Source organism: Pristiophorus japonicus, chromosome 23 (genome assembly GCF_044704955.1).
Source record: "Pristiophorus japonicus isolate sPriJap1 chromosome 23, sPriJap1.hap1, whole genome shotgun sequence".
NCBI lineage: Eukaryota > Metazoa > Chordata > Chondrichthyes > Pristiophoridae > Pristiophorus > Pristiophorus japonicus.
In genome coordinates this window covers 57239132-57262053 of record NC_091999.1, presented here as the reverse complement: position 1 = coordinate 57262053, position 22922 = coordinate 57239132, and the positions used below count along the sequence as shown (strand labels likewise).

The window sequence follows — 22922 nt, the reverse complement described above, 5'->3', positions numbered from 1 at the left end:
CATAACTGGAATGGAGTCCAGCTTTGAGAGTTTGAGTGCTGCCTTTCGTTATCTCAAAATGCTCCAGTTTCAAAGTCGTTACTAAAGCTTGCTGTTTTTTAACATTTTCCAAAAGTTCCTTTTACACCTTCGCAGATAGCTCGCCACTTGCCCAGGAGTTTGACCTAATCAGATTTAATTTAATCTTTCTTTTTTTTTTAAATCCACCTCAGTATTTCCTGTGCCTTCTCTGAATATCTCAAAATCCCAATTCAAACTTTGTAATTTCAATCTTTATTTAAAACTTTTTTTTTAAGAAGCTCTTTTTTTTTTAAAAAAAAGCATTCTTTATCTCATTCCGAGACTAAATTTATGTCTTTCAACCCAATCAATCATTGCATGTTTTCTTTCGGCAAGTAAGTGAGCATGTCAAATAAATATTTTGCTCAACAAACCTATTCTTTATTTGTTTATTTTCCTAGCTCCGTAACTTATCATCCGAATAAATCCACACCTGCGTTTCTAACTTAAATGTCTTAAAACTTCCCACATACAGGACAACATTACAAAGGGTTAAAAAAAAGACTTTCACTCTGTTTCTAAAATAAACAGACACTTGCATTCCTCTTCCAACCAGGCTTTCGGAACATGAAAACATAAAAAAATTCATTCTGCAGTCAAAAATCACACACACACTTCTCACTCAACGATCAGACATTTACAACAGTCTCTCTTCTTGTTTTGGCCGGCTCTATTTTTGGATCCATGACCTTTCAGGAAATTCGTAGTTTTATCTAAATAATTCCTCACATAACTAGTTCCTGAGGATTCCACCCTGCTTTAATAATTTTTTTGAATTAGCTTCTTTTGTTTTTCCGCCAGGTGGTGGGTAAGCGACCCTTCTGGTCCCCACTCGAGTTTACTTGTTTTCATGGCCATTCCTGGGTAGGACTAGTACCGTTAGGAATCTACTCTGAGGTCCGCTTTCTTTCTAGCGCGACTTGTAGTAAACTGTCTCTTGGCTACTGTCAGGTCACAAGTTCTGCTGTTACACAAACTTATACAATTCTTAAAAACGCGTTTAAGCAATTCCCGCAGTGCTCTACGTATCCTTAACGACTACCTACCACCGCTCAGCCCGTTGGTCCGACCCTGTTCACAGGTTTGGATTCCGTTAGCTGCTGTACACCGCTTGGTTCTACACCGGGGTATTTCAAATTACACTACTGGGTCCGGAAGATGTCTCTCGGTATCACGATCCCACGGTCTAAATGTGTTCCCTACGCCTACTTGGTTCCTGGCCGTCACGTGGGACAAAAGTCCTCTTAATTCAGGCTCAGGCTAGGCGTTTGAGATATTAGACCGTCTCCTCATGTCGATCAACCAGCTTCCACCTTCCGCACCCTTTATACTTAAAAATTGTTTTTTTTTTTTTACTCCCTCCTCCAACACTCTCCCTCTACAATACCCCAACAAAAATTCCGAGGCAGGTGCAGCACGGGTTAGAGTAAAGCTCAGTCTACATTGTCCCATCACACACTCCCAGGGAAGGATAGAACAGGGTCGATGATAATATAAGAAATAGGAGCAGGAGTAGGCCACTTGCCCCTCGACACTGCTCCGCCATTTAATAAGATTATGGCTGATTGATCTTGAGCTCAGCTCCACTTTCCTGCCCGCTCCCCATACACCTTATTCTCTTGTCGCTCAAAAATCTGTCTATCTCCGCCTTTAATATATTCAATGACCCAGCCTCTATAGCTCTCTGGGGCAGAAATTCCATAGATTTACAACCCTTGAGAGAAGAAATTTCTCCTCATCTCAGTTTTAAATGAGCGACCTCTTATTCTGAGACTGGGTCCCCAAGTTTTAGTTTCCCCTATGAGTGCAAATATCTTCTCTGCATTCACCTTGTCGAGCCCTCTCATTATCATATCTGTTTTCCAATCCATCTTTGGATCATCAGCAATCTTTGTTACATTACACTCGGTCCCTTCATCCAAGTCATTAATATAGATTGTAAATAGTTGAGGACTGAGCACCGATCACTGTAGCACCCCACTAGTCACTGTTTGCCAACTGGTAAATGGCCCATTTATCCCGACTCAGATTCAAAGTAAAGCTTCGTCTACATTGCCCCATCAAACACAACTAGGGCAGGTCCATCACGGGTTAGACACAGAGTAAAGCTCCCTCTACACTGTCCCATCAAACACTCTGAGGTGAAGTACAGCACGGTTTAAACAGAGTAAATCTCTCTCTACACAGTCCAACGGCAGATACAGCACGGGTTACATACAGAGTAAAGCTCCTCCTGCACTGTCCTAAAGAATCCCAGGTCAGGTACAGCAAGGGTTAGTCACAATTTGAAGCACCCTGTAAGCTGACCTATCAAACACTCCCATGGCAGGACAGCACAGGTTAAATACACAATTAAATATACATTGTCCCATCAACTATTCCCAGGGCACTTTCAACGCAGGTTAGATGCAGAGTAAAGGTCCCTCTACATGGTCTCACCAGACATTCAAAGGCAGGTACAGCACGGGTTACATAAAGATTAAATCTCCCTCTAGCCTGTCCCAAACTCTCCCAGGTTAGGTACTGCATTGGTTAGATAAGAGTTAATCTCCCTGTACACTGTCCCATCAAAGACTCTCAGGGCAGGTACAGCACGGGTGAGATAGAGTGACGCTCCCCCTCGACTGTGCAGTCAAATGTTATTGAATGGGGAACAGGCTCAGGGGTCCGAGTGGCCCACTCCTGCTCCGATTTCTCATGGTCTTATGTATCCAGCATGCCCCGCGGGGGAGAATGTGCCGCACCCAGACTAAAGGAGGTCAGTGCGCAGGCGCGGGCCCTGGCTGTGTTTGGAGCATGCGCGACGCGTGTAATGGCGGAGAAGACGTGTTTTGGACACGCTCCTCAAAAGTGGCCTTTTCAGCGGGACGGAGGGGAGTAATGGACCAGCGGGGAGCTGGGGAGGCTTCATAAACAATCCGTGCCCGCCGCAAGCCCGGAATAATAACCGGAATATCGGCGGTTGCAGCTTCGGGGCTTTCTCCCGGTCACAGGCCCAGGATAACGGCGGCCATCTTCCTGCAGGAAGGCTGGTTCAGCGCTCCGCCATCTTCATTCAGTGAGTAGCACAGCGCATGCGCGGCCATCTTGGTGCAGGAACGATGTGAACGATGTCAGTGTCTGAAACTTAACCCAGACAGAGTCAGTACCTTCAGGGGAGGGGAACCAGTGAGTGTAGAACTGAACCCAGCCAGAGTCAGTACCTTCAGGGGAGGGGAACCAGTGAGTGTAGAACTGAACCCAGCCAGAGTCAGTACCTTCAGGGGAGGGGAACCAGTGAGTGTGGAACTGAACCCAGGCAGAGTCAGCACCTTCAGGGGAGGGGAACCAGTGAGTGTAGAACTGAACCCAGCCAGAGTCAGTACCTTCAGGGGAGGGGAACCAGTGAGTGTAGAACTGAACCCAGGCAGAGTCAGCACCTTCAGGAGAGGGAACCAGTGAGTGTAGAACTGAACCCAGCCAGAGTCAGTACCTTCAGGGGAGGGGAACCAGTGAGTGTAGAACTGAACCCAGCCCGAGTCAGCACCTTCAGGGGAGGGGAACCAGTGAGTGTAGAACTGAACCCAGCCAGAGTCAGTACCTTCAGGGGAGGGGAACCAGTGAGTGTGGAACTGAACCCAGCCAGAGTCAGTGCCTTCAGGGGAGGGGAACCAGTGAGTGTAGAACTGAAACCAGCCAGAGTCAGCACCTTCAGGGGAAGGGACAGAGTGGAACCAGTGAATGCAGGTTGATTTTGGAGATGAAGGGGTTGACTTATGAGGATAGGTTAAGTAGGTTGGGCCTGTACACATTGGAGTTCAGAAGAATGAGGGGCGATCTTATTGAAATTTATAAGATAAGGAGGGGGCTCAACAAGGTGGATGCAGAGAGGATGTTTTCACATGGAGGAAACTATTACTAGGGGACATTGTCTTAAAAGAAGGGGCCGCCCATTTAAAACTGAGATGAGGAGCAATTTCTTCTCTCTTGAGTGCTGTAAATTTGCAGAATTCTCTGCCCCAGAGAGCTGTGGCGGCTGGGTCATTGAATATATTTAAGGCGGAGATAGACAGGTTTAACAGAGGTGCTCACAATCAGGAAGGATTTAGATTGAGTCAGGGAATAAAGTGGTTCTGCTCACACAATCAGAGAATGGTTACAGCACGGAAGGCCATTTGGCCCGTCGAGCCCTTGCTGGCTCCCAGCTAGGCCCACTGCCCCGCCCTTTCCCCCTGCAAATGTTTTCTTTCAGATACTTATCCAACTTCCTTTTGAAAGCTGTGATTGAGTCTGTCTCCACCATCCTTTCAGACCATGCATTCCGGATCCAAAACACTCGCTGCATAAAATAGATTTTTCTTATGTTGCCTTTGGTTCTTCTACCAATCACCTTAAATCCGTCTCCTCTGGTTCTCGACCCCTCCACCAATGGGAACAGTATCTCTCTATCTACTCTGTCCGGACCCCTCATGAATTTGAACACCTCTATCAATTCTCCTCTCAACCTTCTCTGCTCCAAGGAGAACAACCCCAGCGTCTCCAGTCAATCCACGTAACCGAAGTCCCTCATCTCATGAATCATTCTTGTCAATCTTTTCTGCACCCTCTCTCAGGCCTTCACATCCTAATGTGCGATGCCCAGAATTGGACACAATGCTCCAGTTGAGACCGAACCAGTGTTTTACAAAGATTCATCATAACCTCCTTGCTTTTGTACTCTGTGATGCCCAGCAATCTGCAAGCTTTTTTAACTGCTTTCTCAGCCTGTCCTGCACCTTCAGTGATTTGTGTACATATACCCGCAGGTCTCACTGTTCATGCAACCCTTTCGGATTGTACCCTTTAGTTTATATTATCTCTCCTCATTCATTTAATCATGCTTTTCTAATTTTATTTCTTAACTCAGATTCACGGCCTCATTTTATTTCTTCCTCCGAGCCCCTCAACTTAATCTGTCAGCGGAATGTTGGCGAGTGGTGATTGATTGCCCTGGGAACCAACAGGAAGAGAGCTCGGAGGGCCCAGGGAGCAGCATGTTCTGCAACCAATCATGGTGCTTGAGGGGTGGATCCTGAGTCGGCCTGTCAGGTGAGTCTGTGTGAACCCCTGTTAAACTATTCATCTTTTCAAGTTAAATCGAGATTTCTTTTTGTCAACAAAGCAGTTTAACATTTGTCAGTATTTTATTTCCATTTATGAGTTCCTATTATGAGTTTCAGACATTTCAGTGCCAAGTGGACCAGGTGTTTAAAGGTCATTCATTTCCCTCTTTCCATATCGCCGTTACTTAAAGGGACAGAGATTGATTTCCCCGCATTATGCATTTGTAGCAGTTAAAGGAACATCCTTCCTGTTGGTAGTGAGTTACATTCTGTGTGGGATGAGATGGCTGGTGGCATCAGCCTTTAAAATACACATCCTCTTGTTCAAATCTCTCCAGGGTCTCACCCTTCCCTATCTCTGTAACCTCCTCCAGCCCACCAACCCTCTTAATAGTTTGTTTTCTTTGGAACAGAGGAGGCTGAGGGGTGACCTAAATGAGGTGTATAAAATTATGACTGGCCAAGATAGAGTGGATAGGAAGGACCTATTTCCCTTCACAGAGGTGTCAGCAACCAGCAGAACTTTTTAGCCAGTACGTAGCAAGCCCAACACGAGAGGGCGAAGTTCTGGACTTAGTATTAGGGACTGTAGCTGGGCAGGTGGAAGGGGTATCGATGAGACAGCATTTTGGTGCTAGTGATCGTAATCCAGTTAGATTTCGGGTAGATATGGAAAAGGACAAAGATAGACCAGGAATAAAAGTTCTCAATTGGAGAAAAGTCAGTTTTACTAAGCTGAGATGTGGTTTATCCAAAGTGGACTGGAAACAGCTACTAGAAATGGTGAGAGATTGGGAAATGTTGGTGTTCAGAGGGACCTTGGTGTCCTTGTACACGAATCACTGAAAGTTAATATGCAGGTACAGCAAGCAATGAAGAAACCAAATGGTATGTTGGTCTTTATTACAAGAGGATTTGAGTACAAGAGTAAAGACGTCTTACTGCAATTATATAGGGTCCTGGTGAGACTACACCTGGAGTATTGTGTACAGTTTTGGCTGCTTACCTAAGGAAGGATGTACTTGCCATTGAGGATGGCAACGAAGGTTCACCAAACTGAATTCCTGGGATGGGAGGATTGTCCTATGAGGAGAGATTGAGTAGACTAGGCATGTATTCTCGAGCATTTAGAAGAATGAGAGGTGATCTCATTGAAACATACAAAATGCTTACAGGGCTTGACAGGATAGATGCAGGGAGGATGTTTCCTCTGGCTGAGGAGTCCAGAACCAGGGGTCACAGTCTCAAAATAAGGGGTGGCCATTTAGGACTGAGATGAGCAGAAACGTATTCACTCATTAATCTTAATAATTCTCTACCCCAGAGGGCTGTGGAGGCTCTGTCTTAGCGTATATTCAAGACAGAGATCGATAGATTTTTGTACATTAGGGGAATCAAGGGATATGGAATAGTGCAGGAAAGTGGAGTTGAGGTGGAAGATCAGCTGTGATCTCCTTGAATGGCAGTGCAGGCTCGAGGGGCCGAATGGCAGACTCCTGCTCTGAAATCTTATGTTCTTATGTTGAAGTTAAATCAGTCTCAGAGCAGTGGGAGGCATTCAAGGAGAAGATAATAAGAGTTCAGAGGAAGTATGTTACCTTAAAGAAATAGGAGCAGGAGCAGGAGTAGGCCATAAGATCCCTCGAGCCTGCTCCGCCATTCAATAAGATCATGGTTGATCATTGACCTCAACTCCACTTTCCTGCCTGATCTCCATATCCCTTGATTCACCGAGAGTCCAAAAATCTATCTATCTCAACCTTGAATAGACTGAGCATCCACAGCCCTCTGGGGGAGAGAATGCCAAAGATTCATAACCCTCTGAGTGAAGAAATTCCTCCTCATCTCTGTCTTAAATGGCCTACCCCTTATCCTGAGACTGTGCCCCCTAGTTCTAGACAGTCCAGCCAGGGCAATCAACCTCTCAGCATCTAACCTGTCAATCCCCTTCAGAAACGTGTATGTTTCAATGAGATCACCTCTCATTATTCCAAACTCGAGAGTGAAAAGCCCCATGCTACACACAATCTCATCATCAGACAGCCCTCTCATCCCAGGAATCAATCTTGTGAACCTTTGCAGCACCGTCTCCAAGGCAATTGTTTCCGTCCTTAGATAAGGAGACCAAACTGTGCCCAGTACTCCAGGTGTGGTCTCACCAAGGCCCTGTACGACCGTAGCAAGACCTCCATACTCTTATACTCCAACCCCTTGCAATAATGGACAAACCATTTGCCTTCCTTATTGCTTGCGTACCTGCATGCTCACTTTCTGTGTGTCTTGCACGAGGACATCCCAAATCTCTCTGAACACCGACATTTAAAAGTTTCTCATCATTTAAAAGATATTCGGTTTTTCTGCTGTTCCAACCAAAGTGAATAACCTCACATTTCCCGACATTATACTCCATCTGACACCTTGCTGCCCACTCACATAGTCTATCTATTTTTCTTGCAAACTCTTGTGTTCTCAGAACTTACTGTCCCACCTAGTTTTGTATCATCAGCAAATTTGGATACATTACACTCGGTCCCTTCATCTAGGTCATTAATCATAAAATCATCCAAATTTACAGCATGGCAGGAGACCATTTCAGCCCACCGTGTCCGTGCCGGCCAGCAAACAGCTATCCAGCCTAATCCCACTCTCCAGCTCTTGGTCCGAAGCCCTGTAGCTGATGGCACTTTAAGTGCACATCCGAGTATTTTTCAAATGTAGTGAGGGTTTCTGCCTCGACCACTCTTTCAGGCAATGAGTTCTAGACTCCCACAAACCTCTGGGTGAAGAAATGTCTCTTCGTATCTCCTCTAAACTAGTTACTTTAAATCTATGCCCCTGGTTGTTGACCCCTCTGCCAAGGGAAACAGGTCCTTCCTCGGCACTCTATCCAGGCCCCTTATAATTTTATAGACTTCCAACAGGTCTCCCCTCCGTGTCCTCTGTTCCAAAAAAAAAACAGATCCAGCATCTCCAATCTTTCCTCATAGCCAAAATTCTCCAGTCCAGGTAACATTTTTGTAAATCTCCTCTGCACCCTTTTCAGTACGATCTCATCTTTCCTGTAATGTGGTGAACAGAACTGCACACAGTATTCCAACTGCGGCCTAACCAGTTCAAGCATAACCTCCCAGCTCTTGTATTCCATGCCTCGACTAATAAAGGTAAGTATTCCATATGTTGCCTTAACCACCTTATCTACCTGGCCTGCCACCTTCAGGGATCTGTGGACCGACACTCCAAGGTCCCTTTGTTCCTCTACAATTTTCAGTGTTGTACCATTTAATGTGTAATCCCTTGCCTTGTTAGACCTCCCCAAATGCATTACCTCACACTTATCCGGATTGAATTCCATTTACCACTTTACTGCCCACCTGACCAGTACATTGATATCTTCCGACAGTCCGCAGCTTTCTTCTTAATTCTCAACCACACAGCCTATTTTAGTGTCACCTTCAAACTTCTTAATCATACCCCCAACATTCAAGTCCAAGTCATTGATATATACCACAAAAAACAAGGGACCCAGCACTGAGCCCTGCAGAACCCCACTGGAAACAGCCTTCCAGTCACAAAAACACCCATCTACCAATACCTTTCGCTTCCAGCCTGAGCCAAGTTTGGATCCAACTTGTCATTTAGCCCTGGATCCCATGGGCTTTTACTTTTGTGACCAGTCTGCCATGTGGGACTTTATCCAAAGCGTTGCTAAAATCCATATACACTACATCATACACACTACCCTCATCGACCCTCATCGACCCTCACGGTTACCTCCTCTCAAAATTCAATCAAGTTAGTCAGACCTGACCTTCCCTTAACAAATCCATGCTGACTGTCCTTAATTAATCCATGTCTTTCCAAATGAAGATTTATCCTGTCCCTCAGGATTTGTTTCCAATAATTTTCCCACCACTGAGGTTCCGGGGTGATGTCAGGAAGCACTTCCTCACACAAATGGTGAGAATCTGTTTCTCTTGGCTCGAGAGTCGAGAACTAAGGGTTATTGTCTCAGGATACGGGCTTGGACATTTAGGACTGAGCTGATGAGAAATTTCTGCACTCAGAGGGTCGTGAATCTTTAGAATTCTCTCCCCCAGAGGACTGTGGATGCTGAGTCATTGAGTATATTCGGAGCTGAGATAGAAAGCTATTTGGACACTAAAGGAATCGAGGGATATGGGGATAGTGCGGGAAAGTGGAGCTGAAGTACAAGATCATCCTGGATCTTATTGAATGGTGCAGCAGGCTCGAGGGGCCGTATGGCCTACTCCTGTTTCTTATGTTCGTAAAGGTTGTGGAAATCTGGAACTCTGTTCCCCATAAAACTCAGGCTGGGGCCCAATTGAAAATTCCAAAACTGTGATTGATTGATTCTTCTTGGGCAAGGGTATTAAGAGTGATGGACCCAAGGCAGGTAGACGGAGATAAGATACTGATCAGTCACGATCTAATTGAATGGCGGAACTATGACTCAGTCACACTGGGTGGTGCCTGTGAGAGATTCGGTAAAACATCACCAACAGTTCTTGACTTCAGGATTTATAAGAACAAAATACACTCGGCACAGGGTTTTGGCTCAACCTTAAACTTGTATATTTATTGAACTTGCGTTATTCCCCAGCACACAACCTCCCTGAGATTCCGACCGGAATAACACCGAACCCATAATAAAACCCCCTCCACAAGGTTACCTGAAACCTAACAGGAAATATCACAGTTTAATACCCTTCCGCGATTCGACTGCAATTATAAAACGACTCGGACAAATTCCCCGACGGTTTGACTGAAACTTATAATCAACCACACAGCTGGTGGTTGTGGTGTGGATTGTAGGCCGGGACCAGGTGAACACCCTGCATTCTCCTTCACTGCACTGTCCTCGCTCCGAAGTGGTCCTCTTTTTATGGGGCTTCATAATCACAGCATCAAACATATTTCCTGCTGTTCCCCTGTCGACTCTTCCGATGGTTAATAACTTCTTGATCATCAGTGTATTCCACTCCCTGGCCCAGACAGGGGCACGACCAGCTCTCCTGCTGTGTAGTACAATGCAAACCTTCCTTGGGAACAGGTCTGGCTCCACAGTTGAGGAATGTATGAATGTCCCTCTTCCTTCTTGACGGGGACCAGGGACCATTGAAGGTGTGCATGGCCGGCGTCTGGTGCTATTGCCTGTGTTGATTAGATCGATGGCAGGTGTCCTGTATCATTGTCTCTGAGGATGTCCTTCCAGTCTCTCAATGAGTCATCGTTTTGCTGCAATGTTTGAATGAACCCCTTACTGTATAGCCCACCCTCTGGGTGTTTGAACTGAGGTTTGTTTTTTATTAACCCGTCCCACCGTCTGTAGGTTTTATATTGCATTCGACAATCCATTTTGCAGTTGGGGTGAGGGGAGGTGGGGAACAGATCCTACATGCCTTTATCCACTGAGCCATTGGGAGGAGGGTCTGGTGGCCTTGCTGGAAAATGCACGTGTGACGCCTCAGGTGAGGACAGTGGAATAGCCAGTCGACACTCACTGTCGAGGTTCACACATGGAGTTTGGGCACGTGGGTCACATATTAGAGAGAAACTGGTGAGTGCAGAACTGAACCCAGCCAGAGTCAGTACCTTCAGGGGAGGGGAACTGGTGAGTGTAGAACTGAACCCAGCCAGAGTCAGTACCTTCAGGGGAGGGGAACCAGTGAGTGTAGAACTGAACCCAGCCAGAGTCAGTACCTTCAGGGGAGGGGAACCAGTGAGTGTAGAACTGAACCCAGCCAGAGTCAGTACCTTCAGGGGAGGAGAGGGAGGGGAACCAGTGAATGTAGAACTGAACCCAGCCAGAGTCAGCACCTTCAGGGAAGGAGAGGGAGGGCAACCAGTGAGTGTAGAACTGAACCCAGCATAGGATATTAAGGGACTAAAGGGATATGGGGATAGTGCAGGAAAGTGGAGTTGTGGTAGAAAATCAGCCGTGATCTTATTGAATGGCGGAGCAGGCTCGAGAGGCCGTATGACCTACTCCTGCTCCTAGTTCTTATGTATGTTCTTGTGTTCATTCACGACTGGATGTGGGAGGACTGCAGAGCTTTGATCTGATTCATTGATTGTGGGATTGCTTAGCCCTGTTTATACCATGCTGCTCCCGCTGCTTAGTATACATGTAGTCCTGTATTGCAGCTTCCCCAGGCTGGTACCTCATTTCTCGGTACGTCTGGTGCTGCTCCTGGCATGCTCTTCTGCACTCCTAATTGAACCAGACTGATGGTAATGTTAGAGTGAGGGATATGCCGGACCATGAGGTTACAGATTGTGGTGGAATACAATGCTGCTGCTGCTGATGGCCCACAGCACCCTGAGGATGCCCCGTTTTCAGCTGCTAGATCTGTTCTGCATCTATCCCGTTTAGCACGGTGATGGTGCCACACAACACATTTGAGAGTGTGTTCGGTGTGACTTTGTCTCCACAATGACTGTGTGCGGTGGTCACTGCTACCAATGCTGTCATAGACAGAGGCAGCTCCATGTGGGACAGGCTCGATGTACCTGATGGTATTTACCTGTCCGTCATTGTTCGTATCTGCGACAGGTAGTTTGGTGAGGATCAGGTCAAGTAGGTTTTTTCCTCGTGTTGGTTCTCTCACCATCTGCTGCAGGTCCAGTCTGGCAGATATGTCCTTCAGGACTCAACCAGCTCAGTCAGTAGTGGTGCTACCAAGTCACCCTTGGTGATGGACATTGAAGTTCCCCACCCAGAGTACATTTTGTGCCCTTGCTCCCCTCAGTGCTTCTTCCAAGCTTAAACCAGTGTGAATAATAGAATAGATTAGATTATAATGTGAGATGTTTATACCTATAATTGTGAAACTATAAGAACTAACAGCAGGCAGGGTAGTTTAGGGATAATGAGAAAATTACTGAAGAAAAGTAAGTGCTGGGAACCAGGGAAAGTGTCCTTGTAAATCACAGATTAGAGAAGTTCCAGCTGTCTTTTCCTCACTTCCTGCCCAAACCCAGCAGAGAAGTCAAAGAAGAGTCCGGTGGCAGAGGTGGATCAGTGCAGGGTATAAAAGTGAGGGGAGACTGATGTAAGGGGGCAGTGGGGACTGGAGACACCGGAGATCAAGCTCAGGGCACCCGAGGATCCATCCAGTGGGCTGACCTGGTGTCAGTTACTGTGGACACGCGGGACTTGCATCTTTACTCTGATTGGTGGATCAGTATAAGATACGGTGAATGACGGAGAAATTGCTCATCTTATAGAAACATAGAAACATAGAAAATAGGTGCAGGAGCAGACCATTCAGCCCTTCTAGCCTGCACCGCAATTCAATGAGTTCATGGCTGAACATGAAAGTTCAGTACCCCCTTCCTGCTTTCTCGCCATACTCCTTGATCCCCCGAGTAGTAAGGACTTCATCTAACTCCATTTTGAATATATTTAGTGAATTGGCCTCAACTACTTCCTGTGGTAGAGAATTCCACAGGTTCACCACTCTCTGGGTGAAGAAGTTTCTCCTCATCTCGGTCCGAAATAGCTTACCCCTTTTCCTTAGACTGTGACCCCTGGTTCTGGACTTCCCCAACATTGGGAACATTCTTCCTCCATCTAACCTGTCTAAACCCGTCAGAATTTTGAACGTTTCTATGAGGTCCCCTCTCATTCTTCTGAACTCCAGTTGATCCAGTCTTTCTTGATAGGTCAGTCCCACCATCCCGGGAATTAGTCTGGTGAATCTTCGCTGCACTCCCTCAATAGCAAGAATGTCCTTCCTCAAGTTAGGAGACCAAAACTGTACACAATACTCCAGGTGTGGCCTCACCAAGGCCCTGTACAACTGTAGCAACACGTCCCTGCCCCTGTACTCAAATTCCCTCGCGATGAAGGCCAACATGCCATTTGCTTTCTTAACCGCCTGCTGTACCTGCATGCCAACCTTCAATGACTGATGTACCATGACACCCTGGTCTCGTTGCACCTCCCCTTTTCCTAATCTGTCATCATTCAGATAATAGTCTGTCTCTCTGTTTTTACCACCAAAGTGGATAACCTCACATTTATCCACATTATACTTCATCTGCCATGCATTTGCCCACTCACCGAACCTATCCAAAATGCTCTGCAGCCTCATAACATCCTCCTTGCAGCTCACACTGCCACCAAACTTAGTGTCATCCGCAATTTTGGAGATACTACATTTAATCACCTCATCTAAATCATTAATGTACAGTGTAAACAGCTGGGGCCCAAGCACAGAACCTTGCCGTACCCCACTAGTCACTGCCTGCCATTCTGAAAAGCACCCATTTACTCCTACTCTTTGCTTCCTGTCTGACAACCAGTTCTCAATCCACGTCAGCACACTACCCCGAATCCCATGTGCTTTAACTTTGCACATTAATCTCTTGTGTGGGACCTTGTCGAAAGCCTTCTGAAAGTCCAAATATACCACATCAACTGGTTCTCCTTTGTCCACTTTACTGGAAACATCCTCAAAAAATTCCAGAAGATTTGTCAAGCATGATTTCCCTTTCACAAATCCATGCTGACTTGGACCTATCATGTCACCATTTTCCAAATGCGCTGCTATGACTTCCTTAATAATTGATTCCATCATTTTACCCACTACTGAGGTCAGGCTGACCGGTCTATAATTCCTTTTCTCTCTCCCTCCTTTTTTAAAAAGTGGGGTGACATTGGCTACCCTCCACTCGATAGGAACTGATCCAGAGTCAATGGAATGTTGGAAAATGACTGTCAATGCATCCGCTATTTCCAAGGCCACCTCCTTAAGTACTCTGGGATGCAGTCCATCAGGCCCTGGTGATTTATCGGCCTTCAATCCCATCAATTTCACCAACACAATTTCCCGACTAATAAAGATTTCCCTCAGTTCCTCCTGCTTACTAGACCCTCTGACCCCTTTTATATCCGGAAGGTTGTTTGTGTCCTCCTTAGTGAATACCGAACCAAAGTACTTGTTCAATTGGTCTGCCATTTCTTTGTTCCCCGTTATGACTTCCCCTGATTCTGACTGCAGGAAACCTACGTTTGTCTTTACTAACCTTTTTCTCTTTACATATCTATAGAAACTTTTGCAATCCGCCTTAATGTTCCCTGCAAGCTTCTTCTCCTACTCCATTTTCCCTTCCCTATTCAAACCCTTTGTTCTCCTCTGCTGAGTTCTAAATTTCTCCCAGTCCCCGGGTTCGCTGCTATTTCTGGCCAATTTGTATGCCACTTCCTTGGCTTTAATACTATCCCTGATTTCCCTAAATAGCAACGGTTGAGCCACCTTCCCTGTTTTTATTTTTACGCCAGACAGGAATGTTCTGCCATTGCCCATCCACAGTCAACCCCTTAAGTATCATTCGCCAAACTATCCTAGCCAATTCACGCCTCATACCTTCAAAGTTACCCTTCTTTAAGTTCTGGACCATGGTCTCTGAATTAACTGTTTCATTCTCCATCCTAATGCAGAATTCCACCATATTATGGTCACTCTTCCCCAAGGGGCCTCGCACAACGAGATTGCTAATTAATCCTCTCTCATTACACAACATCCAGTCTAAGATGGCCTCTCCCCTAGTTGGTTCCTCGACATATTGGTCTAGAAAACCATCCCTTATGCACTCCAGGAAATCCTCCTCCACCGTATTGCTTCCAGTTTGGCAAGCGCAATCTATGTGCATATTAAAGTCACCCATTATAACTGCTGCACCTTTATTGCATACACCCCTAATTTCCTGTTTGATGCCCTCCCCAACATCACTACTACTGTTTGGAGGTCTGTACACAACTCCCACTAACGTTTTTTGCCCTTTGGTGTTCTGCAGCTCTACCCATATAGATTCCACATCATCCAAGCTAATGTCTTTCCTAACTATTGCATTAATCTCCTCTTTAACCAGCAATGCTACCCCACCTCTTTTTCCTTTTATTCTATCCTTCCTTATTTCTTATTAAGGTATTAAAGTTGCTGACACTGGACTCAGGAACTCGCTAATTAATAAGAAAAGGGACTTTTACATCCCCAAATCTCTCTACCCCTCCACTCCTTTTAAAATGTTACCATTTAATGTACATTTCCTCCATTTTTCTTCCAAAATGTTTTGCATCATATTTCTCTGCACTAAATTTCATCTGCCATTCATCCAGCCCATTTACAAACCTGTGCATTCAGACTGAGCTCACTTACAGTCCTCTTCACAGAGCCCCACGCTCCCCATTTTTGCGTTATCTGGAGATTTTGATCACACTGCAGGTCTGATCACCGATTTTTAAAATAATGTATTTATTATTATTTATTGTCCCTCTGGCCCCAATCTCGATAGCATGACATAATAAAATTCAGTTCCCCCAGTTTGGACTTTCAATTATTGGATAAAATTCTGAGGGACAGGATAAATCTTCATTCAGGAAGACCGGGATTAATCAGGGACATTCAGTCCGGATTTGTTAGTGGAAGGTCGTGTCTGACTAACGTGATTGCATTTTTTGAGGAGGTCACACGGAGGGTCGATGACGGTGTTGTGTTTGACGTTGTGTATATGGATTTTAACAAGGCTTATGATAAGATCCCACATGGCAGACTGGTCATGAAAGTAATAGCCCATGTGATACAAGGCAAAGTGGCAACTTGGATCCAAAATTGGCTGAGTTCGGAAGCAAAGGTTAATGGTCAATGGGTGTTTTTGTGACTGGAAGGATGTTTCTGGTATACATCAATGATTTAGACTTGAATGTCAGGGTTATGACTACGAAGCTTGCAGATGATACGAAAATTGTCCGTGTGGTTGATAATGAAGAAGAAAGCTGTAGACTGCAGGAAGGTATCAATGGACCTGTCAGGTGGGCAGAGCAGGGGCAAATGGAATTCAATCTGCAGAAGTGTGAGGTAATGCATTTGGTGAGGGCGAACAAGGAAAAGGAATACACAATAGATGGTAGGACACTGAGAAGTGTAGAGGAACAGGGGGACCTTGGAGTGTTTGTCCACTGATCCCTGAAGGTAGCAGAACAGGTCGATAAGGTGGTTAAGAAGGCATACGGGATACTTGACTTTATTAGCCGAGGCATAGAATACAAGAGCTTGAACTGTATAAAACACTAGTTAGGCTACAGCTAGAATACTGCGTGCAATTCTGGTCATCACATTACAGAAAAGAGAAGGTATAGAAGAGATTTACCAGGGTGATGCCGGGACTGGAGAATTTTAGGTATGAGGAAAGATTGGATTGGCTGGGGTTATTTTCTTTGGAACAGAGAAGGCTGAGGGGAGAACTTATTGATGTTTCTAAAATTATGAGGGGCCGAGATGGAGTGGTTAGGAGTGACCTATTCCTCTTAGCAGAGGGATCAATAACTAGCGGTATAGATTTAAAGTAATTGGTAGAAACGTAGAAATTTACAGTGCAGGAGCCATTTCGGCCCATCGTGTCCACGCCGATCGATAAAGAGCCGCACGGCCCTCGGTCAGTAGCCCTGAAGGTTACATATAAACCTGTGAGCAATGAACAATGGCGGAAAGGTAAAGACCACCCGGGCCAACCAGTCCGCCTCACACAACTGCGACACCACTTAAACTGAATCATTCTACACTCCACCCCAACCGGAGCCATGTGATCTCCTGGGAGAGGCAAAACCAGTTAAAAATCCAGGCCAATTTGGGGGAAAACAAAATCTGGGAAAATTCCTCTCTGACCCATCCAGGCGATCAAAACGAGCCCAGGAGATCACGCTGGCCATATTCGATTTGCTGCAGTACTTACCATCGTATCTGCGCCAGCCAACAGGAGGTTATCCAGTCTAATCCCAATTACCAGCTCGAGGTCCGTAACCCTGCAGATTACGGCACTTCAAGTGCCCATCCAAGCACCTTTTAAATGTGGTGAGCGTTTCTGCATCCACCATCCTTCCAGGCAGTGAGTTCCAGACCCCCACAACCCTCTGCGTGAAGAAGCCTCCCCTCAAATCCCCTCTGAGCCTTCCACCAACCACCTTAAAACTATGCCCCCTCGTAATTGACCCCTCCACCAAGTGAAATAGACCCTTGCTATCCACTATATCCAGGCCTCTCAAAATGTTGTCACCTCAATGAGGTCTCCTCTCAGCCTCCACTGTTCCAATGAGAGCAAACCCAGCCTATCCAATCTGCCCTCACAGCTAAGATGCTGCATTCCAGGCAGCATCCTAGTAAATCTCTGCACCCTCTCTCGTGCAATCACATCCTTCCTATAATACAGCAACCAGAACTCCAGCTGTGGCCTAACCAGAGTGTTATACAATTGAAGCATAACCCCCGTGCTCTTGTATTCTGTGCTTCGGCCAATAAAGGCAAGCATTCTGTCTGCCTTCTTAACCACCTGATCCACCTGACCTGCTACCTTCAGGAATCTGTGGACCAATGGTGGAGCTTTGGAGGCGTGGCCTATTCAGTTGGAGCTGTGCTGCTGAGAGAGAAGGAACTCCCTGCTGAAGCTCCTGTCTGGAAGGCCGAGAGTGAGCCCTGAGACCAGCCCAGGAGTAGGAGGAAGGGGCTGGCTTGCTACAATACAACGTCCGGAGGGAGAGGAGGAGAGCTGAAATTTTCAACAACTTTATTTACTTCTACAGAGAGTTGGAGAGAGTGGGAAAAGAGCAACAACCTGTGTGGAAGGAGGGAGATTCTACAACATTCTACAGGTGGTTGTTGGTGCATTCCCCGAAATACATTGTTTTATTGGTGGGGGGAGAAAAGAAGATTTTCTTCGAGGCCCGGAACATCGCGGGGTGTGTGTGTGTGGAAGTGTGTGGGGGTCTTGCTCACAGCTAGGCCCCACACACCACTGAAGCACCCCTCCCCCATTGCCTAGCCTGGGATAGCTGGAGCTACCTGGCTGAAGATTTACTAAACACCCTATTAAACATCGTTGGGCGTGTGTGCCTGGGTGGCTCCAGCTGTCCCAGATGAAGACATCGTCTCCTCCCACCCGAAGACCATCCCATAAGACTGTGCCTTGCTTTGTTTTCCAACATCTAGGGAGTGCGCCCAGAAAGACACCCACCCATCACTGTGAGGGGAGACCTGCCCTCACAGCTTCCCTCTTTCCCACCCCCCTCACTCTCTCTCTCTCTCCCGTCTCTCTCTGAGAGCTCCTTTCCTCCTTAATTGGAAAAACAATTAAGACAACTGAGCAGAGGGAGCAAGGCCCCTCCCCAATTGTCAGCTAGGGGAGAGGTGTGCCTCATTGAGAGCTCCTCTTCTCATAAATTCAAACGAGGCCAATTTAAGACCATTAAGGCCTGTGACTCTGGGGTGGGTGTAGCACTTAAAGGGACCCCGTGATGGCGACTCCATCCACGCCGGTGGCAGGGCCAACTAAGACTTATGCGCAGGCGGCGTCCACATCCACGGCACCTCCTGTGCCTCCTGCTGCCCTGCCACCATTCAGACTAATTACTAAGAAAAATGGGGTCAAGAGCTACACTCTCCCCACATTGAGCATTGAGGAGTGCGTGCGGGCGATGGCTGGGGTAGTCGGCCCCTCGGCCATTGTCGCAGCCTCCAAGATGACTGGGAAGGCTGTATTCTTCCTGGGGTCGGAGCGGGCGGTGTCCCTGACCCTTGAAAAGGGGCTCACGGTGGGCGGGACGTTCCTGCCGGTGGACCCTCTCGAGGCCACCGCGCAGAGGGTCATCATTTCAAACGTCCCGCCCTTTGTTTCCGCTGAGCTCCTCCTCCCTCACCTGCACCAACTGGGGGAGGTAAGGTCGGGGATCAACCCCATACCGCTCGGCCTCAGGGAGAACAGTCTGCGCCATGTGTTCTCCTTCCGCCATCAGCTCTTTGTCCGGCTGGCGCGGGAGGAGACAACAGAGGGCAATTTTAATGTGGTGCACGAGGGGACTTCCCACCGCGTCTTCTGGACGTCGGATGGCGTGCGGTGCCATGCCTGTAGGGAGATGGGGCACGTTCGCAAGAACTGCCCCGCCTCCAAGACAACCAAACCACCGAAGGTAGCCAAGGCTGGCGCCGCCGCCACCCCTCCCCCGAGTAGCGTCCGCGTGCCGGGAGCCGTAGGTGCGCGGGCATCGTCGGAGGCCTTTGTTTTCACGGCCTCTGGCGGGGGGGAGGGAGAGCGTCCGACCGGAAAGAAGGCGCGGAGGAAGGCGAAACATCTCGAGGCGGGTCCCCTCGGTGCGCCAGAAAGTTTGACCACCGCGCTCAGCCCAACCCCGTCACCGGCGAGCGCGGGGTGCCCTGAGCCCTTGCATGAGCCCTTGACCAATACCGCAGAGGGGCTCGGGCGCGGGCAAGATAAGAAAAAGGGGGGGGGCGGAGCGGGAGGCCTCGGCAGACATGGAGGTCTCCCTGCCTCCGCGCACCCCCAGGAACAAAAGGAGGCGCCGCTCCAATGAGGCGGAGGGGGAACAACATCCCTCCGCGGAGGAGTCGGTGCCTGCCACGTGTCCCGCGTCCCCCACCAGCGCCCCCAAACTGCGCCGTAGACGGGAGGAATCTGTCCCCGGGGAGGGAGGGGCAGTCGAGGCTGCCCAGCCTCTGCCTCCCGTGGATGGCGTGGAAGATCTGCCTGTCATGGGGGGCGTGGGGCCAGCGGAGGAATACGATGCCGCCGGGTCGAGCGTCCCGGGGACTGAGGCTGGCGGGGCCGAAAAGGCCGAACCTGAGCCCGCCCAGCTATTAACCAACTTCCCCGGGATTTTCTCGACCCAGCAGAAATACACAGTATTAACAATTTTAATGAATCTGTACACGCTGACCGGAGGGTGGCGGCGGGGAGGGGGAAGACCAACAACCCTCGCCCCCTACTTTGGAGCTGGGGTACTTGGAGGACCTGGAACATTTCTATGACCAGGTCTCTCCGTATTGCCCGGTTCCTGGGGTGGAGTAGGAACCCCTTCTGCTGTCGCTTCCTGACCCAGCACCACTTTTAAAAGAGCCCAGTGCGGACTGCTGTGCCGACGATCCTGAGGGTGGGGTCGCGGCAGTGCCAGGGTCGGATGGAGCGGCCGGGCCGTTTGCTGTACCTCGTGCGGTCGACGGGTCGGCTGCTGGCAGTGACCTCCCGGAGGGGGACGGGGACTCGATGGGGGACTCGGGAGAAGATCTCGAGTCCATCGCCAGTGAGGCGGTGGAACTCCTCGTGCCCGCCGCTGAAACCCTCCTCATTTCTGCAAAGGAACTCCGGGACTTTTTGGTCCAGAGCCGGGGTCGCCGCAACCAAGCCCGTCTGGCCCGGGAAAGATGGTCCGAGCCGGGGCTGCTCGTCGCGTCCGTCCGCGCCGCCACTAAAACCATGGCCACAGGCGGGCCCTTAACAAAAGCGCAAGGCCTTGAGCTGCTCCGGCTCAAAGGGTTCCTCGCTGGGCTGCTGAAGGAGTGGAGGTCAACAAAAGACTCCACTCCCCCCCCCACAATAGGTTAGGTAGATGTTGCACTATGCTTTTGTCATAAAGATAACCATAGCCAGCCTCAACTTCAACGCCGGCAGAGAGGCACACCATAGATTTAACAATTTTTCGCTCCTGCAGGAGGCGAAATATGCGGTGTGCTTCCTGCAAGAAATCCACACCGTTCCGGGAGACGAAGCCACGTGGCTCCTGGAATGGCAAGGAGAGGTCCGCATGAGCCACCTCACCGCCATTTCTAGTGGGGTGGCCATCTTGTTGGCCCCGCATTTTCAGCCGGAGATCTTGGGGGTCGAGGAGCCCGTGCCAGCCGCTTGCTGCACATCACGGTTCGCCTGCGGGGACGTGCAGCTCCATCTCGTGAACGTGTACGCCCCTCAGCCCGGACTGCAGCAAACGCGCTTCTTTGAAGAGGTGTCTGCTCTTCTTGGCTCCATCGACGTCAGCGACTGCATTGTCCTCGGGGGAGATTTCAACTGCACCCTCGAGGCGAGGGACCACTCCGGTGCCCCGCAGAGCATGACAGCGATGGAGAAGTTGAGGGACTTCTTGAGGCTATGGTGGGACATGGGCAAGGCTCACGTCCACGTCTTCTTGTGCTGAAGTATTGCTTCCTCTGATTTGGATATGGCGTTATATTAGAGTCTCATTCAGCGCTTTACCCACACGGCAAAAGTCCAATCCATTAATTATTTCGGTCATGACCCAGCACCCTCACATAAGATCCACCGCTTCACTCACTCCCTGTCACAACACCCAAACATCCCTTCCACTGGTACATTCAGTTCCTGTCCCACCATCCACACGTCCCATACATTGATTCTTTCTGTACCTGTGCCAAACAGCACACGTCCCATCCGATGATTTCATCAGTCCTGACCCACACACCACAAGTCCCATTGGCTGGTTCATTTAATCCTGACACATTTCACACGTAATTGTTTGAGACAGCTGTTATTGCTCTCAATCTGAAATATAAATTTCCTGTTTTTCTCTTCCCTGCAGTGAACTTAGTGACAATAATGATCCTGTCTCGACGAAGGTGCGGGGTCTCCAAGTGTGTCAGCCGTTACCTGGTGGCAATGGCAGCGGTGGATCTACTGGTCGTTATCCTCGACCTGATATCCAGGAAGATTTCTATTCGTTATTCAACCGCTTTTGAGTTCATGTGGGACATTAAAGTGTGTAATATCTATGCCATCCTGCTTTACGCAGTCACAGACTGTTCCGTCTGGTTCACAGTTGATTTTGCCTTTGATCGATGTATAGCCATTTGTTGTCAGAAGCTCAAACCCAAATATTGCACCGAGAAAACGGTGACTGGGGTTGTTGGAACAGTGAGTGCGCTGTTCTGTGCAAAGAACACTTTCTGGTAGTTTATGTTTGGAGATATGTATCAGATTTCCAATAATCCCTGGTTTTGTTTTGTTACATGGGATGTCTATGCGTCACTAGCATGGGCAGTAATTGAATTCCTTCATTATATTATTACACCGTTTTTCCAATTGTTCTGATTCTTCTGCTCAATGCTTTAACTGTCAAACACTATTAGTATCGAGCAGAGCTCGTAGGCGACTCCGGGCCCACAGTAGTGGGGAGGGTCCCAGTGACCCAGAGATGGAGATGCGAAGAAAATCCATAATTTTACTCTTTGTTATATCCGGCAATTTTATCCTCTTATGGGCAGTGTTTCTGTGCTCTTCTGTGGTTAATCGATTGTATTCGTTAAAATTTCTTTCTGCATATCTACCTGATTATATACAGGAATTGGGATTTATGCTTCAGCTCCTGAGTTGATGCATCAACACATATATTTATGCTGTGAAATTCAGAGAGGAGTTGAAGAATGTGGTGAAATATCCCTTTACTGTAATTTTTAAATGTATTAAATAAAAAGAATCACACAATGTGTTGGGCGGGTGTTCTGCCCAATCCGCTCATCTCTGTGATACATGCACAGTGAGGCCTGTTTTCATCTTTCACCGCACGGATTCAGCGACTAACAAAAATGATAGAGGTGGGGAAGTCCACGGGGATCAGTACAGCTGGGCCCCTGCAGGTTTTAACCCCACTAAGACCTCTGGTGCGGCCTGGGACAGGTTTATAAAGCTCCCGACCGCCAGGCTCGGGTCTGATGTGGTTACCCAAAGGCGTGGGGAATGTGTCTCTGTTACTGTACCTTCCACGGGCGGAAGGGCCGCTCAGTCCCAGCACTCCCAGGGAAACCACGGTGGAAATGGCCTGGGACCAAACAACAGCCAGGGAGGGAGGCTTTCAAAGGCTCAAAGCTTAGTGCTTTCAGCCTTTTACAGGCTCCTTGTGTTTTTCTCCCAGTGGGGTTTAACCTGAGCAGCTCCAGCGCCTGCTGATAGCGACGAATCCTT

The 22922-nt window shown here is 48.1% G+C and overlaps 1 long non-coding RNA gene across 1 annotated transcript; it reads left to right on the top strand.

The window, feature by feature from the left end:
* The first annotated feature begins 2891 nt into the window (after positions 1-2891).
* LOC139235381 (uncharacterized) lies at positions 2892-22525 on the top strand. The gene is made up of 3 exons (XR_011588471.1): positions 2892-3118; positions 4946-5127; positions 21544-22525. It is a non-coding gene; the product is annotated as an uncharacterized lncRNA (long non-coding RNA).
* Positions 22526-22922: the final 397 nt, after the last annotated feature.